This window comes from Ictalurus furcatus, chromosome 17 (genome assembly GCF_023375685.1).
Source record: "Ictalurus furcatus strain D&B chromosome 17, Billie_1.0, whole genome shotgun sequence".
Lineage (NCBI taxonomy): Eukaryota > Metazoa > Chordata > Actinopteri > Siluriformes > Ictaluridae > Ictalurus > Ictalurus furcatus.
Window position 1 is genome coordinate 11882755 of NC_071271.1, and position 18630 is coordinate 11901384.

Genomic DNA, 18630 nt, shown 5'->3' on the forward strand with positions numbered 1-18630 from the left:
AATGGGTCAATTAAAAAGAACGGGCGCGGGGGGCGGTGAAAAAAAGAAGTCCGGCTCTCTCTTGACTGCCAGAGCTGCTTCATGCCCAGGGAGAACCTGACTTGAGCCACAATTGACAATTTCCTCAAGTATGTAATCATGGGGCTCACGCAACTCATAGCCCAGATGAGCACTGGAGCTAAGCTAAATGAAAGGCAGACTGATCTGACATGGACCCGCATGTGGTACACAAAGGGGACTTTTCAGCACAGCTCTTCAGAGAATAGCAAACACTCAATTGCCTTGCACTGCTTAAGTATGTTAGGGTTTACTGTAGGACAACAATGAAGGGAAGCAGAACCATGTCAAGAGACAATGAATCAGTGTCAAAGGCTGCCTGAGATGCTGCTGTTCCTGTTTCATTATACAGTAGTTCTCACTAGCTCGCCACATAGTTGCCATGTGACCTGTTCATACAGACACAGTACTCTTCTCTCAAAGGACCTGTAGTAGCACAAGCTGATGTAAAGAGGTACAGAGAAAAAGTGTGTATGATTGTGCATGCATGGCCACGTGTTACACATTTGTCGAGATTTTGTAAATCTTTAAGAAACCTAATTGACACCAGTGTTAGAAGTGTCCTCAGCATTGAAAAGTGGATTAAAGTTGACAGTGGATTAAAGCTAACAGTCATTCAACTGCACAAGCAGTCAAGGCCTCTAGTGCACTAGACTAATTTTATCTCTGTTGAGTAAGCTCTGCTTTACACTCTTGCTCCAGCAAGTGGCACCTCATGGCACAGTCCATCACCATGACTGAGAAGGAGCTAAATATGGATACAGTAACACCAATGCAGCAGATCAGGCTTCTCAGACTTTTTGCAGCCAGTAGGTCCATTCAGTGTAAAACATATTTCATGGATCCACTGACATAATTATTTTATAAACAAAAATAAAATAGTAGGCACATTTAACAAATATGTATACTGGCATACTTACAGTGAATTCACAAAGTATTCAGACCCCTTCATTTTTTTCACATTTTGCTATGTTGCAGCTTTATGCTAAAATTCTTTAAATATCTTTTTCACATCTACATACCCCATAATGACAAAGCTAAAACGAGATGGTGATAACTTTGCAAATTTATTAAAAAGGAAAAATTTAAATATCACAGACATAAGTATGCTATGACACTTGAAATTTAGCTCAGGTGCAGCTCATTTCTCTGGATCATCTTTGAGATGTTTCTACATTTTGTTTGGAGTCCACATGTGAAAAATTAAATTGTTTGGGCATGATTTGGAAAGGCACACACATGTCTATATAAGGTCTAACACTGAAAATCCATATCAGAGCAAAAAACAAACCATGAGGTCAAAGTAACTGCCTGCAGAGCTGACAGGATTTTTTCGAGGCACAGATATAGGGAAGGCTACAAATACATTTCTGCTGCATTGAAGGTTCCCAAGAGCACAGTGGCCTCCATAATTCTTTAGAATGACCAGGACTCTTCCTAGAGCTTGCTGCCTGGCCAAAATGAGCAATTGAGGGAGAAGGGCCTTGGTAAGAGAGGTGACCAAGAAGCCCGATGGTCACTTCTGAAACTTGCAGAAGGTCAACCATCACAGCAACACTCCACTGATCTGGGCTTTATGGCAGAGTGGCCAGATGGAAGCTCTCAACTTGGAACAAAGAAAGACCATTGACATGAATGAGCACAATGCATTTAGAGTGATGTATATACAGCATTTGTTCTTTCATCCTTAGTAACTCTCTGGTCAGGAATGCACTGTTTTAAATTAAGCTACTAGTTTGTATATATTTTGGGAAACAGAAATAACTGAAAATGCTGTGGGCAGGTACAAACCAAAAATAATAACAACAGAGTGAGCAGAATTTAAAAAAAAAAAAAAAAGTCCCTCACACATCTCTATTTAAATAAAAAACTCAGTTTAGGCCACACCCACTTCAGGTTTAACAACAGATAGAGATAGTGACATTGTGTTAGATCCCTATATACTGAATCTTAGATTAGAAAATGAGTAACTTCCTCAAGGAAATACCTATATGTGACTGGCCTAATTATAAACCCAGTAACCAGTAAATACCAGTAAACAGCAACCGATACTGATCTCATAACATCATTAAAGTCATTAAAAATCGCAGACCCCACTTTGATTATTACAGCAGGAGATAATGAGCATAGTGCTTTTAAAATACTCAAAGTAAATGTTTTGAACTGTAGGCTGCAGCATGTGTGATATTTCTGAGCACAGAAAAATCAAGACATTTCAGAAGGAAGACATTTGCTGAGGCACCATGCCTCTTTAAAGAAACTGTCTGGCTCTTACATTTCTCCTGTCATATGTTCCATGGAATTACATAATCATTAAGGGAGAAGAGAATCAACCTGACCGTTCTCGTCCTGACGTCATCAGCAGGATTAACTGCAGAGGTAGACAGTAGATTAAAGACCCACAATGAATCCTATTCACCCACTGTTGTGCCCTTAAAGGCTCATACTCTCACATTTTTCTCCTCTCATCCCACCTCGTGGCAACGAGGCTACATTAAACATGACACATTGCGAGTGACCTCGCTTTGCCGTATGCATCACAGAAATCAGTTCAGGGCTCCAGTGGAACAGGAGGCTAGTTAGTCACTCAGACATGGTGGTGGCGGTGGGTGTGCATATGCTCTGAGTCATCAGGATGTATTCAGACATCCTCTCATGGTATTTTCCAGCAGTAGTTAATGAGCGGGCCAGACTAAGGCTACCGTTTATTATAGGCCTGGAGATTTTGGACTCATCCATTTGTCTGAGATCACAGGTCTTAAACATTTTCCTGGGCTTGAGGCATGATTTACAACACAAAGCATGTGCACTTGCTTTTATAATGGCATATGATCCTATTCAATCATATTATATAAGAACACATTTCTGGATAACTGCTTTGATTCAAAGCGCACCATCTATGCCATTCGATAGATAGATAAGTGTGGTTTTGGGATCTCAATACTGATATGAATCATGAAACAGTTGAAAACAGATCCAGAAACATGGTGTACTCTACTCTACACACTGTAAGTGTGAGGGTCTGGTTTGTCTACGTGCAGAGTGAGAAAGCTCATTGGCATGAGTCATGCTTTATGTCTGTGTGCTGCTTCCTTTCAGGCTTCACACACAAAATGGCCTCTGCTGAGTAAACTGATTATGAGTCATCATAAAGCGCTGGGATTTTTGCGAGAAATTGCCTGGGTCACTTTTTAAGTACTTGGAAAATAAACAACTGACTCTGTTAATACACAAAAGACCATTGAGTACCTCATTACCCACATCTACCTGACTGAAAGTGAGTCTCACTGCACAGCAGGTAACTTGTGTTCGATTGACCCGGTGAACAGGGCGGCAGCGGTTAGCCTCAGTCACAGGGCCAAAGATCAAGCAGGCTTGCAAGAGGTCTGGCACGGTGTCGCAACATGAATGTTTCATCAGGTGCAGTGATCTCCTGTCTGCCTGGAACTCGAGGTAATCTGGGTAAGCAGCTTTAACCTGGTGCTGAGAATTTTGCCTTAGAACCCTCTTTCCCCTCTTCAGGTGGCATGAAGACAGGCATCAAACCAGACACAGAAAAAAAACAACATAGGCACATAAACATTATTTGAGTAACTTGTGTCTTCTGTAACATTTCTGTCTACTTTTCATATGAAGGAAGTCCTTAGTCATGACAACACTTACTGAGAGATGAACTGAAGCATTAGGGCTTTGGGCTTCATACATCCCCTTCCAGTTTAAATATTATCTAATGTGTTGAAAGCAAGTGCTTTGAAATCCCACTGCTGACTGATCAATATCACACTTCATTGGGTTATCGAAGAGCATCTGACCCTTGCCATTAGTAATGCTATTGCTCTTCCTGTGACAGCACAGAGCTTTTAACCATTACATAAAGCTGTGCAATGCCAGTCTCCTTCTACGCAATTGATTTCGCAATTGATCTTTCTAACTTCTCTTTTTTTTGACAAGTTCAATTTGTGTGTGTGTGTTGGGGGGGGGGGGGGGGTATGCTGTTTCAGCACATTTTCTCAGTGATTTCTCAATGACTGACAGAAGACGGTCAGTGGAACAGTCAGGCTAAATATTAATTATAGTGAACCTTTAACTTATTACCCACATGCTTTACTGAATTGTTTCTCCTCCACTGTGAATATGCAGTATGTCTCTGGTGCACCTTCACTGCTACTAAAGAAGAAATGTATGCCTTCTGTATTATGAAAGAATTTATACATACAAGAATCTTCACAGTTGAGCAAATTCACATTATATATGAAAATATTAATAACAGAGACAGTGTAATGTTATAATCACTTATAATGCACTTCAACATTCAATATATATATATATATATATTTCCATATTTATAGCCAAAATCACAGTCTAATGTTTACGATTCAAGATTAAACTTTTACTTTAAGTCTATCAAAGCGCATATCGAAATAACATACGTTGTTTAATGTGAAACAAGCTCTGAATATGTGCATTTATAACACTTTATTTTCACAAATGTTTAAACTGTGCCATTTTTAATGAAAAATATAAAGTCAATGAAGTGAAAGTAATATTAGGCCTACATGTAACTAGTTCAACAGACACATACTGTAGTCATGTTTTGTGACTGCATCTCAAAGATCATTCAATTGTGCATTAAAAAGGTCATATTGTTGTGTTATACCCTATGTAGCATGCACATATTTTTTTTTAAAAATGCCTTTGTGAAGATGAGATGAGAAAACCAGTAATGTTTCATATTTATTGTTGACTTTTAACACCTTAATTAAAGTTTTTTATAAAATTTTGATATTGCCTCCTTGTTATTTTTGTACTTAACGAAGCAACCATTTTTCACTTTCTTATGTTATATGAACATAGTGTAGTGCTACTACTCAGCAATATAAAAAAAAACAAGATTATTAATATTCAGATGCATGTAAACAATATGTTTAATTTCGTAATTAGTTTGAATGTATCTTTAAAAAGCCTGGTATCAATAAAAAAAAGGTAAATGACATCGGCAGCAGTCCTGAATGAGCCTCAGAGATGAAGGAGAGCACAAACACAAAAAGTGTTGTCTTCACTTTTCAGGCCACGGGCATCTGGTTCTGCTGAGTGGCGAGAACATTTTCTACTACGCTTTTCATCTGGCTGGGAGGCTTAAGACACATTCTCATATCCTGTTTTCGGCACTGCTGTTGCCCTTGAAGTGAGGTTTATTGCTTGCTGAGGGTCAGGCACTGTGAGTGTGTATGTGTGTGTATGCGTGTGTGTGTGTGTGTGTGTGTGTGTGTGTGTGTGTGTGTGTGTGCGCGTGTGTGTGCGCGTGCGTGCGTGCGTGTGCGTGCACGCGTGTGTACACGCGCACGTGCATATGCATGTGTGTATCCCAGAGTGTCGGCGGTTGTACTCATGCACAGTATGCATAAGCCGAACAAATAAACCCAAAATCACATACCACAGCAGGGCCCGGGGGAAAATGAGGGGAAGTTACAGATGCAAGTCCAGTGAGTGTGTTCTTCGTTCATACTCTGGAAGAACCCGGTGACTTATTCATAAACAGAAACACATGTGAAGGCCTGGGCTTTGATCCAGAGAACACAGTGACATCCATAAGAGCATTGCCGTTCTTCTTTCAACCCCGCAAAACATTTTGATCAGTAGCAGAGAGGTTGAAAGGGTGTTTCCCCGCCTGTTCCACGCCCAAATAAGGGCAGGAGCATCTCATCCGTTCAGGAATGTTGCTGACTCAGCATGGGCCTTGCCAGTAGGTTTAGTTTATGCTTGCAGAGAATGCAGAGCCAGGCCCAGACAGCTCACGTGACACCTTCCAAATGGGGTCTGGGGGGGGTTTGGGATGCAGTGGATAAACGAATTAAGATAAAAATCAGGACCTGTCTGACCTGAGACTGATTTTGACTTCTCTACCATCTGGCTCGTGTCATATTCCTCCAACTCTTGACTTGTGATAGTCTTGTTCTAAGCTGGGGTGCCAGGAAAGAGCCAACCACAACAGTTCTTCAGCTGGCAGCTTTAGCTGATACACAAGGACATAAAGCTTGCCAGTGAAGAACTGCTGCGGGTCAGCCAGTGGCATCCGGACATGCGCTGGACATTCCAAGAGATGGAGATGATCAACCTGTAGAAAAAAACACAGAAAGAAACAGAGGTGTCATAAGACTTAGAAATCATGCAAGAGATTGCAAAGGAAGATTTCTAATTTCTAACACAAATACAGTTTTTGATCTCCTCAAACCAGCCAATGCCAGAGAAAGCATGGTAAAAGGAGACGTATACAGGCTGATAATGAAGCTATGTGGATGGGGTTTCAGCTGCGCCTCCCCTTGCTGCCACAGCTATGCAGGCTAGAACAAGCAGTGGAGTCATGTGCTCTCTGCCCCAGGGTTTTTTTCATCTGAGCCAGCCCGCTACTGCTTCCCCATTTACTGCGCTTAGCTCAGCTCCACTCAATCCTGGCTTTCTTGCTGCTGTCAGCTCAGAACAGCACCAGAACTTTAGCTCCAACCAGAACCAGTTCTTCAAGAAACTGTAATGATCACATCTGAGCAATGCAGATCCCAATTCCTCTCAAGACTTTAGGTAGCTTTTTTTAAAACACTCCAGAGGTTGCAAACTGATCCATGTTAACGAGTATTAAGACAATTTATTACATTAGAAATAAAACAAAAATACTCTCACCAAAAATGTTTTTGTGACAAAAAAGGCAAGTGAGGGCATGACAGTGTTACGCAAAACATATTTCATAATATAGATGCAGTCCTCATGACAGAAACCTCAACCAGTCAGAGAGTCTGGAGGCCTCCGTCTCAGTGTGCAGTTAAAGGTGGCATTGTAGCGCTGCATTTTTTCAGCAGTTCAAGGACGACAGCAGGGCAAGCACAGCCTCAGTAGCGCACTGAACCCGGCGACCCTGCAGCACCATGGAAAGAGCCAATCCACACAGCTCCGGCCAAGGACAGGACACCCACAAACTAACACGCTCTCACAGGCAAACTCACTAACTCCTACAAAGCCGCTCCCACACACTAACCACACTGCACAAATACACCCCTACAAACACTCACCCACATAAAAACACACTCTTGCCAAACAGCAGAGATTTTTTAAAATCCAGCCACGCTCATTTAACCAGGTAGCTTATGGGATCAAGCCAGCAAGTTGGAGTCGAATTCAACCATGCATCCGTACAGTTTACAGTGATGTTACTTTCAGTAGCAGCTTCCACTGTGTCTAAAACAGGTTATCAGACACCCAGGCAACTGAATCACCCTTTGTCTGAGGTGGAGATAAAGTCCTCTCTGTGGCCAGGATACTGATGGCGGAGAGAGCAGTGGGCTACGATTACACAGAGAGCAAGATTCTCTGTCTCTCACACACATGACCTGTGCTGTATTACATCGTAAAACTGCACCTTTTACACCTTGCGCACACAGCAGAAGAGGTGGCATCTCTAGGGACCTGACGATTCAATTCAATATTAATTCAGGTGTCATGTCATTATAAAACAATTCTTCATATGTCCTTGATGCAGCTCAGTTTTTGATTTACATTTCCTATAGTATGATTTTTTTTTCTGGTCTGACTGTTTACAAGGCTTTTTAATACCTCACTTGAAACCAGGCTTAATGTATTTCCATTACATATGTCAATATAAATTTAAATTTGAATAGGATACTATACAAATTCTCAAAATATTTACAAAAAATCCACATCCACATCTACTTTTAGTTGCTAAATGTTACAGGAAATGGGCTCTTGAGTGGATCTTTATGGAAATATTCTTTATTTAATTACATTAACCTTCTACGTTATTGAATGCATTTGAATTCTAAAACTTTTACGTTTTTGAAATGCATATGTAATATCTGAATTCGACAGCTCTTGTGGTTTATTTTTTCATTATAAATGTTTGGTAATACTTGTATGTATGCATAAACCTATGCAAAGGTCTGATCACAACCGTGCACTGATAAATAATCTTTTAAGAATTATTTACAAAGCTTTAAAGTATCAATTATTTTTCACTTCCCTTCATACTAGACAACAAAACCATTTACTGTTCAAGCAAGAACTGCAGAGTCTCTCCTGGTAGGCCATGCTCGTGTTTCCATGAAGCACTTCAAACTGAATTCTCACTGTTCCAGGGAATATGCAGGTTTCCTTCCTACATTGAGATGCACTGCCACAAAGCCGCACTCTGCTCTTTGAGCTAAAAGCTTCATTCATAAGCAGTCTGTTTTGCACACAATGAAGCATATTTAACCATAGCCCACTCTTCCTGTCTTTCACACACCGTGACTCATTCACATACGCACACTCACAATGGCTCAAAAATCCCATTGCAGAACAAAGTGTTCCCAAAGGGTCAGTAATCCTATGGATGTGGACATTTCCTGGGAAAATTATACTCCAACAACTCTGCTCTTCGAGAGGGACTTCGAATAGACACGCCTCTCTCTATATATGTTCTTGAACCAGCACATCCCAGGCAACTGGCTAAGAGAAAAGAAGCCATTAATCAATAGCCAGGCTATGTGTAAGGAGAAAAAAATTCTCACTTTACCCTTTCTAGTCAACTCCTTACAATCATCAGCTATGCACCAGATTACAGCAGCGAAAAAAAGTCTCATTTGCTTTAGAGATATTTCGAATCTCAACTTTAATCACCTTCACCAAACGTATGAGCGTACAGTTTAGAGTTAATTAGAGTTTGGCCTTACAGTCATTTAAAAAAAAAAAGATAGGTCAGGACCAAGGTGACGTGACATAATGATTCAAATCAGCCATGTTGGAAACTCTGAGCTCCCAGGACGAGAAGGTGCATTCCAGCCATACTTGCCCTGTCGAGAATGAGGAAAGGGGGGTTGGAGCAAGAAACAGAGTAGCAGAAGAGAGAGAAACGGAGAGACAAACCCAGTGGTTAAGAAGCTTGAAAAGCTAGTCGTTCGGTGCTGTGAAAAATTTGAGGTTTGCGTTCTTAAACTGGCAGCAAAAACCACTACAGCCCTGGTGGAAAGGTACCTTAATTTAGCTCGGCAATACCACGAGACATGCAATACAGAAATGATCAGAAGAATTAAGTCGGGGTTACCGTATATCACTTTCACCCAAATTGGGCAGAATCTGTGCTTGATTTGTGGGTCATGTGTATGTGAAGGACACAGTCTCTAATTTCATGCTTTATGCTTTTGCTAGTTTTAGCCCATTTGGCCAGAGTATCAAACGCTGGACATGGCTCAAATTTCTCTCAATAACCAATGAATATTAAGAGTGCAAAAAAGTTCAATTTAGGAAATAAAAATAGCAGGCAGGCATTTGCGGCTGCAGTGGAGAATTCAATCGAGGATAAAAGAATCAGGAGTAGCACAAGTTCCTGTATAAAGTAAATTCAAAACCATGTGGACAAGAAAAAAAGGATTGGTTGCAAATGATAAACTTTTGATACTGAATGTCCAGCACCATTCTGGAGCTGTGCTCTCTCCATCTGCGCTGTTCACACAGCACTATACTTTATATGCATTATTCATGGTGAACACTTGTGCAGGAAGAAACATGTTCACTTGACATCTCTTTAATCAAACAGTTAGCTTGCACCAGGCTTTTCCAGAACCAAGGCAATCAAGCCAGTTCACCAGGTTAAATCCAATGGCAATGTGACCTCAGTCATCCATCTCTGACTCATACCTCAAGCAGCGAATGAGACATGAGTGTAAGAAAAAAGTAAGATATTGAGAAACAGATGTAAATTGCAGGGGCACAATAGGAAACAAAATCCACAGGATGAGAGGAAGGGGATTATTATATAAAAATACAAACCATTATAGTGCAAGCTGCACCTGCAGTTCAGAAATAGCTTTTTGTGAAAGAGGACGTGTATGATGTGTATGGGGAGGTAAACAGGAAGCCCAATAAGGATTTATACCCTGCCACTCCTACCTGTCTGAATGAAGCTTTAGACTCCCAGGCTCAGCACTGATGCTCATCCTGCAAGTGTTAATCAGATATTCTACGAGTTTCCTGTCATCCTGTGAAATAACCGCAGCCTGTATATTCCCTTGGGGCAATCTATACAAAGTCATCTCAGCATCCAGTGCAGCTGCTATGCATTCTAGGTCTGGTGTATTTTCCCTGTGGAATTTAGTGGATGAACCTGATTGGATACAGATGCCAAGATCATAGGAAAAGAGGGAAAAAATAGGAAAACCACCAACCCAAAACTCCTTGCAATCCCACATTCTAGCTTGGGTAGAAGTTGATTTGGTTTGGTTTCACTTTATTGTCTGTTCAGATTTCCTGGACAGAAATGCATCTTTGACACTGGTATAAAAATACATCTTAACAGACAATACTGCACATCCACTTACAAACCACATAATGAAGCATATGGAACACACATTTGTCCCCATTAAGAACATACATAAAACAAATGAATACAATACTACATATATACACACACACAACACACAAACGCACTATAGTATATATACGCACACATATACTCACGTATGCATAACCTCACCTACCCATATAAATATATAGTACTTCAATTAAGAATTTGGTTTAAAACAGTCACCGCTATCGGAACAAATGATGTCTTATATATGTTGTTTTTAGGCAGCGGTATACGCAGCCTGTGCCCCAAAGGGAGGGCCTCATAGCATGGAGGGGACGGGTCTGGTCTGAATATTCTGCAATTGCTTTTTTTCCATAAAGTGTGAAAACAGCTCTTGCAACGTACTCTGTTTCTGGCCAGTGATTTATACTTCTATAATGTGTGTAAAATGATTTGTCATACACAACTTTAAAAGCAAGAGATTGGGATCCTACATACATTTGGTCATTTCTTGCATCTTGAGCATCTGGATTACATATCTGAATGGAGATTATCCACATTTTTAAAAATAAATAAATACAATAAAATAAAATAAAAACACCCACATCCAAGACGCATTTGCAACAGATTTAAATCTGATCGTGTAAAAGACACATTTTACACACATTATAGAAGTATAAATGCATCTTTCTCTACAAACCACATTTGACAAACAAAACCCCACCCAATTGGTGACTCCCTTGAGTGCTGTATTTGCACATTTAAAACATTACAGAGCTGGGTGTTTGAAAGGAATAAGCTGATTTGCATATTATTGTGCAATACAGTGCGCAGACTTCAGTCTGGCTACCCGGAGATGTTGCAAGTGTAAATGAATGTGGCTAAATCTCATCAGAATACAATCCAGATACAAGACACGTGACGGCAGGTGTAAATGGGATCAGTGAGAATGAGGACAGCCGTATGAGAACTTAATTGAAGAAGTCAAGCAAGGGGAGAAAATGATGAGACACATTGAAGTAAATTACTGGCCCTCTCCCCTATCCAGACATGGCTTCCCCAAACTGCTGTGTGTGAGAATAAAGACTTTGTTTGTGCTTGGTCCTGCGAGCTGCAGGCTCTCGTTTGACTTGCCAGCGCCTCACACTCATCTCTCTGTAGCCTACTCTCTCACAGTGAACTTTGCCCCCAATACTAAACACATTCCTTTAGCTGCTTGCTAAACAGACAAGCAAATAAACAAAATAGTTTGATGTAAAAAAGGAAATTCCAACAGGCTCATACAATGGAAATGACTGTGACGCAATTCGGAAGTAGCAAAGCCGTTTCAGGAATTCATCTAATCGCCCATTAATATTGGAGCTGAGAGTGGAGGCTGTCTATAAATCACCCCACAGAACTGCAGAGACCCACATACAGCCACAGCAACACGCACATATGGGTTTAGTCTAAGACTGTGTAAGATTAAACAGTGTAGTGGAACAAACTAGACATGTCATTTGTATTGTGGATTCATTGTAGATTCATTAGGTTTACAGTGTCAAAATTATGCATCAGTTTCTGATGATGAAGTCAATTAGTTGTACCTCAATCGTTGCTGAGGATTCTTTGTTTATCTATGAATATTACATTATGTATCAATTAAATAAAATCTCTTCCAAACCTTTTTTCTCTAAGCCATCCACTCTTGCAATTTTTCGAGTTATTAGTCTTCCTTATGTGAATTAAATTATTCATCTCTCTATATTATTGCGCAGAATATGGCAATGTTCAGATGAACAAAATGTTTCATTAGTTTCAGCATTCTCAGGAGAGCTGCTATACAGATCCCACAGACACAAATGGACATATTCATACTGTAAAGTCAACCACTGAAAATGCATCTTTTCGAGTCCGCTTTCATAGCTTGGACAGTGGAAAATGTAGTATCCTTTTTAAAAATGAAAAAGTATCATTGTCATGTGATCTCCATGATTCCAAGATGACTGGGCTCTTTGCGATGCTGATTTCTGTGCTTAGGCATTTAACACAGACTGCTTTGAATGTTCAGTGCTGGTGTGTGCAAAAAAGTGTATTTTCTGTTCATGTTGTCAAGACAAACAAACATGGCAGTAATGACATAAATTATAAGGTCATGCGTCAAGACAGCCAGTGCTGTTTTCTGTCATTTTCATGTTTCATTGCAGTTGGGAAACTTTCAGAAAACACACTGAAAAGCTAGTGCTCTCAAAATGACATCTCTTAGTGTGGAATATGTTTAAATTGAGCAAGTAATAACAACATCTAATAACAACCATTTAGAGCCATTGCCTCTGTTTTGAGTTTTAATCAAGTGACTGCACAAGCCTGTTTAGTAGACTAGCTGTTTTAATAAGTGAATATTGTACTTTTTAAATCTAGCCCACACTTGTTTTTATCCATCGAAATTTCATTTGTTCTCACCCTCTTCTGTTGATTCAGATCACAGGGTTTATTAGGAGACTGTGTTAGTGAAGCACGTGCTACCAAGGAAACAAAGAAAGCAAAAATATTTTCTGACTTCATCATGCTTTGAACATCGATAAGTCACCATTAACATTACCAATGCTAAAGATATCATCAGTAATTTTAGCTAAGTTTGCTACTTCTAGCTGAAACTAAAATCTAAGCAAATACAGTTCTTCCTTTCAGTGTTTTCTCTCAAATCATGCCCCCTAAAAACCACATGCAGCATGTTCTGCCTATGCTAGAATACCTAAAAGGTGGCGCTTTCTGAATTGTGAGGAAACAGGTAGAAACATTGGCTGGAGTTTTTTCTGGTCCGTATTATTTTTTCCTCCATTTACAGAGCCCAGTGGGCTCCACATAGACCACATAGAGTTTAACCTCTGGGTAGATATTTTGTTAAAACTGCCATAAGGCATATGCACACATCTACACAGTGATGGCTTGGGTATATAGTTAATAATGATACTAGTAATGTATCGTATCATTAAATAACAGCCCTATTCTTTTAAGATGCACAGCTCCTAACCACTATTTACCCTCACGGCTAAATAGGTCATTGGAAACCAGTCACGGAATTATACACCACAGGTCTGTTCCTGCAGCTTTCCCTCCTCCCATCCTTCTCTCTCCTTTCCATTCCTCTTTCTGTAGTTCTTTCCATTGGTCAGGTTCCTGTGCCACACATTCCGAGGATGCCTGGTACATATGGTATAAATTCCATTCAGACTGGTGAGGCCCTCTATGCTGTCTGAACTGCTCTGTGCTGGACGGACTCCACCCTACCTCAGAGCCAGGCCGGCATACACTCCCTCCCTCGTTCTCAGAGAAAGAGCCTTAAGGAGTCAACAAGATTCTTCAATATGGAATGAACAAGATTTGACCAAGTAGAAAAGTTCCCTGCAAAGGGTGTTTATATGTAGCACATGTCAGTGGCTGATATTCACTGTCGAAAAAAAAACTTAAACTGGCTTACACCAAGCCCACAGGCCATTTAATCAACAGGCCTCTTAGGAAAGATGGCATTGGGATATTAATTTCAAATGTCTATATGTCGATGACGGCAGCAATCAATACCAATTTCAAATAATTACACAGAAGCTGACAACTGGACTACTTCCTGTTTGACTTTTCATATGTTGCAAATGTGTCAAAGCATTGCTACATAGGAATGCAGCCCGAGACCCAGCTCTATTCTGAAATAGAGCCATTAAGAAGGAAATGTTTGCAGGCCCGGTTCCATCAACGGCTTGTCTGAATGTCCAGTATTTGGTCCCAAAGGACCACGCGGCTGCACAGACAGGAAGCTCCATCATCTCAGAGACAGTAGAGTGCACTCAAACCAAACGCCTGCCTTCCCACATGGACAAGGCAGAGACAGCTAACTGCCAAGTGGAGAAAATCACTATCACAGAGAACCTCACACACCCCCGCAAAGCCCACTCAAAATCTGTTACACTAACCATACAGTACAAACCCATGAGCGAAGGCAAGACTGTGCACACAAATCCCACAAGAGCTCTTCAACCTACTCACAGGATAGCGTGCAAAAACTTCAGCACAGATAGCAGAACTGTGATACAACTCTCAGGGTGTGGCCCTAACTAGCATTTTTCTCCTCAGGCCAATGAACACTACCCACTGGTCAATATTCATTTCCAGCGTTCATTCCAAAAACCACAGTCACATCCTTGAAAAAAGTTTCACAAACCGCTGATCTGCTCCTGCGAGCGTGATAAGTGCACCAGGTATTTCGAGTTACGGACAAATCAATAGTACAGAGCAGAAAACAAACTCCATTCTCCAGACCGCTCTCTCACACATCTGACAGATGTTCTTCACGCAAAAGAATACATCTTGGCCATAGAGGAAAACAGACAGCGAGAGAGCAGTGAACAAGTGCGGACCTTGAATAACAATCATGTCTCATTTCTGATTTCTCCATTTGAAGTCTGGCCGCCTGGAGACCAGCCCAAAGAAGCACTGAGACAGCCATTTGTGGACATTTGTAGTCATTTTTCCAGCCAGACTGCAAGGACAACTAGTAAATGTGACTGAAAGACCAGACAATGCAATCCCCAAGCAAACATTTACTGAGAGTTTAAAAAAAAAAAAAAAAAAAAAAACAGTATCCCAGCACATTCTGACCGGAATTTCTGAAGCAGGCAATATACGAAGGAATTCATCTCCCATTTGTTTCACTACACAGAAAACAATGCCAGGCTTCAACAAGGATTTGAAAAATATACCAAACAATATAGCGCTGAGACGATCAACCAGTCTCCAGGTCTCTAGTTCCACAACTCTTTTTTATTTTTCCAAGAACATTCTTTACACTGGTTCATCCATGTAAAAGGCTTATATGATTTGAAACCCAATGGATGAATTTATTATTTACTAAAAATAAATAAATACTAGACATGACACCAATCTGATAACCGGGATTGGTATCTGGCCTATACCAGCAAAAAATGCTGGATCAGATATTAGAGGCAGAAAGAACGATTCTGTAACAAATGGAAAAGACTGGAATTGGATTTGAAAAAGTTATTTTGGAACTGGAAAAGTTTACATATTAAAAAGAGACATGATTGTATGACTTTATAACACACACACACACACACACACACACAAACACACCTGAGTGTGATTTTTGTGTTAAAGAGTTTAGCTGAAAAATATTAAGCTGAGGTTCTGGAAGTCATGTTTTTACTTATGTATTTTCCTTTAAAGGTGGGTAAAAAGCTGAATATGTTGTTAAGACAACCTGCTTCATTTTTTCCAATCCTACAAACATTCAGCATTTTAACTCTTCTATGCATCACTATAAAATTGGACCGGTGAAAAAGCCCAACAAGGCCATTAGCTGTTTGATGATATAGTAAAAGCAAAGGGTTAATCAGGCGTGAATTAACTGAATATATAATCAGAAGGACTGTATTAATTGTAAATATGTTGCTGACAGGTGGCTGGTCAGCATACACATCACATTTTGCTTTGCCATGCTAAAGGCTTATTTATTCACTGGCTTAGTGTTGCAAAACTGACAGGAAATATGGTGTCACATCTGAGATCCAGCTGCCATATTGGAAGCAACATATAATCAGGTGACAAGAAAAAAAAAAAATGTAATAGTAAGCTGTTGGGCCAACAGAAGCTTCCAGAACTGCTTTGATGATCCCGGTATAGATTGTCAAGATCTCCAGAAATGTACAGGAGCAGGAAAATGCTATTTTATAAAAAATATATGTATATTTTTTTAAAACCTCAGTTGTTGGTAGAGACTGCTGTATAGCACATCCGAAATCTCCCATAGGTGTTAATTGGGTTGAGATGTAGTGACTACAAAGGCATGTAGCATATGATTTACATAATTTTCACACACATCGAGTTCACTGATACCTCGAGCCCTGTGCATGTGGACATTCTCGTCCTGGAAGAGACCGCTCCCATCAGGATAGAAATGTTTTATCACGAGTCAGTATAACTTTGTATGATTTCCCTCTAAGGGAACAAACCCAAACTATGCCAGATATACCCCATACGTCATAACAGAGCCAAAAGTCTTTCATTTCATTTCGAACCTGTGTGAACATTAAATCCTATAGTACCTAATGTTCACACAGGTTAGAAATGAAATGAAAGACTGTTGGTGCTGTTGCGCCTATAGGCTTGTGTCAAAATGGTAGACTGGTAGGTGGCATACTATTTTCACATAGCATACTGGTTAGTAAGACAGTAGGCTTGTGTGGTTTCGGATAGCCTTCGGGAGCCAAACTGCTTTTTTTTTCTATTTTTTGCAGTTGCATAAGCAACCCTGTAAACATTTTATTACTTAGCCTGCGTAGTTATGAAAAAAGGAACGAGGTTCAGAAAACTGAATGAAGTTCTGTCGCTACTGTGTCTATAACTTACATTCATTAGGCTGCAGTTGTGGATTAACAAAAAATCTTCCAAGACATCACCTTTTGTTAAAATGAATCTATTTTAACTTTAATTACAGCTTGTGTTCAGTGCACACTGTAGGTATTTGACACGGTTTAGCTGAGTATACACAGTAGCTATAAAATTTCTACTTTTAAACACTTCATACCTTCAGACCAGCAGGCCGCCAGTCAGACCAGCAGAAATCCATTACGCCTCGTAGCACTGAGAAGCACAGACGAACATTTCTACTGCTTACAGCAGCTATGTATAGAGGAAAAAGAAGGGGGGAAAGGCAGTCTTTGAAAACCTGCACTGACGTGAGAGAAAAACAAACGAAACGAGAAACTTTAATAGGTGGGGGAGAACTTGCTCATCCATAACGCAGTGTACAGGGTGGGGCCGTGCCCGGACCTGAGAGGAATCAGTGTCCATGCATAAATACATACAATACATAGCAGACTGGTCAGCTTAGACACTTCAGAGCTTTTAATTCATCAACGTGAGTTTTAGTTTTATCAAGCAATTATTAGTCTACATGTGAATATTGTTTTCTTTTACGATAAAACGTAGGGAGGAAACGCTGTAATAACGCCTCAAGACATGGTGCCCATCCCTGTCGGCTATAAACCCTTAACTTTTATCAGGTGATAGGCTGGAGCCTAATAGGCTAATAATTCATAAAAGGGGAGGGGGGAAAAGAAAGTAGGAGAGAAACCGTACCTTGCAAAGAGTCAAGACGACATTTTAAAGCCGGTGTTCATTCATATATCAATATGTCGAGTGTATTTTAAACCCGGTCGTGCCATAATGACTCATTAATTGCTAAGCTAATTGTTTAATAAGAGCTCTACAGCCCAGGAACCTTCGAGCACTTCGGACAACAAACACTTCTGAAGAAAACTTGCCTCAAATAGCACTGACCCATATCTAGACTACTTACTTTCACAAGAGGAATTGTTTTCTCAGTGTTATCTTCGCCACCGCGTCTCCTTTCGAAAGCAATGCAGGTCCCCTTTCAAAACTTCTCCTAAACACAGGCTTGTGTAATTGGTTTTGTTGTTTATTCGAGGAGCTCCTCACCCCGACATGACGGAGCGCTCTCTCTCTTCTGCCCGACTCCACGCTCACGCCCTGCTCAACTCCCAGATCATCCCCCCGTCTCCTAACAACTCGCCTTTCTCAAGGCTTACAACATGTTTATTATACCTCTATTACACTCCAGTGTTGTTTCCTGTTAGGGTAGTTATCGAGAAATCGTGCCAGAAACGTTATAACAGTTTTCCCGAGCGCTGCAACATTTTTTTTTTTACTTATTAGTTTAAACACATTGTAGCCTAGACGGCTGCTTCCTTCCTAAAAATCCCACCCGGTTATAATCATACCTGAAAAGTGACTTTATCTTCAATAAACAAACCGAGTCCTTGATTAAACTCAAATCCGAATGGGACTCGGGGAAAATCGCATTTCGCAGTAAGCCACACCTTAACCCTAAATCAGAGCTGACACTTCACAGCGCCGCTGTGGAACTAAAAGCTGTTTATAAGCGAATGAGTGTCAAATGCAGCCACAGTAACTACTACCTTGTCATTAACTGGATTAAATAAGATTGTTCCATTAGTCTGTCTCTGCCTCAGTGCGTCCGTCTTCACACCGCTCCCGAAGTCTGTCCGCTTCTACTCCTCTCATACCGGCTTCTCCTCCGATCAGCTGGCAGCGCCGTGACGTCAAACCCATCAGATGACCAATCACCTCTAACGTCAAAGCCCCGTTATGACGCCCACGTTAGAGCGCTGTCGTAATTGACGGGTGCACGCACCAATGAGGCGTTTCTA

The 18630-nt window shown here is 40.6% G+C and overlaps 1 long non-coding RNA gene across 2 annotated transcripts; it reads right to left on the minus strand.

Annotated features, from left to right (window-relative positions):
- Positions 1-1105: 1105 nt before the first annotated feature.
- On the minus strand, positions 1106-18630 carry LOC128621342 (uncharacterized). 2 transcript variants are annotated; one of them, XR_008388262.1, is made up of 3 exons: positions 17739-18630; positions 16965-17059; positions 1106-6172 (listed from the first exon to the last, which is right to left on the minus strand). It is a non-coding gene; the product is annotated as an uncharacterized LOC128621342 (long non-coding RNA). The 2 variants fall into 2 exon arrangements; XR_008388263.1 differs by lacking the exon at positions 16965-17059.